General features: G+C 39.0%; 1 protein-coding gene across 2 annotated transcripts in view; it reads left to right on the top strand.

The window, feature by feature from the left end:
• Positions 1–939, top strand: part of OSBPL10 (oxysterol binding protein-like 10) — a 409019-nt gene that overhangs the window by 72228 nt on the left and 335852 nt on the right. The gene's annotated exons all lie outside the window — the stretch shown is intronic.

Genomic DNA, 939 nt, shown 5'->3' on the forward strand with positions numbered 1-939 from the left:
CTTGAACCCAGGAGGCAGAGGTTGCAGTGAGCCCAGATTACACCATTTGCACTCCTGCCTGGGCGAAAAGAGTGAGACTCTTGTCTCAGGGGAGGGGAAAAAAAAAAAAAAAAGAAAACAATCTATTTCATAAGAGTAGATTTTTTTTCTTCCTTTAGTTCCTAAAGCAGCATATCGCAGGATGAATTGCACCAAATACTGTTTCAACAGGCTGTTCAAAGGAAATAAAGAATTTTATGTTCAAATAACTTTGAGAAGTACTGTATTTAAAAAAAAAAAGTCAAACATGTTTATTTACTGCACAGTTCTCAGAGCCCTTAACATCAAATATGTATTTTGAATTTCTAAGACAAATGGTCTCTCTTACCTAATGGAATTCTGGTTTTGCTCTGGGTGGCAAAAATTCTAGTTAAAAATTCTCATCTCCCCAGACTCCCCTGTTGCCAGAGGTGACACAGTACCAGCCAATGAAATATAAGTAGAAGTGGTTGCAGGGCAGAGGCTTCCAGGAGAGCTTTGGTTTCTTGATAAACAGGATCTGTGAGGCTGGCACACAACTTTCCCCTTTCCCTTCCCACCTTTCTGTATGAAGGGGGTGTACGTATCTTGCCCCAGGAAGGCCAAGCGCTAAGAGTTGCGTCAGAAAGATTGAAGGGGTTCTTGATGGCTTCTTGCAACTACTCTACCAATCTTGGAGTTTCTATCTTGGGACAGGTTGTTCTAGTAGAAAAATAGAGCCCTGATTGTTTAAACCACTATGGGTAAGTTTCTATGACATGCAGCTGAATACAATCGTAACTTATACCAGGGTGATATAGTAAGCAGTAATTGTGCTTATTTTAACCATGGGTACCCATTTTTTTTCCTTTAAACTATTTAGAAGAGTCTTTGGGAAATGCTATCTTTATGAATAGAAATGAATATAATCAGCTTTTTTTT

This window comes from Mandrillus leucophaeus, unplaced genomic scaffold (genome assembly GCF_000951045.1).
Source record: "Mandrillus leucophaeus isolate KB7577 unplaced genomic scaffold, Mleu.le_1.0 Scaffold107, whole genome shotgun sequence".
Classification (NCBI taxonomy): Eukaryota; Metazoa; Chordata; class Mammalia; order Primates; family Cercopithecidae; genus Mandrillus; species Mandrillus leucophaeus.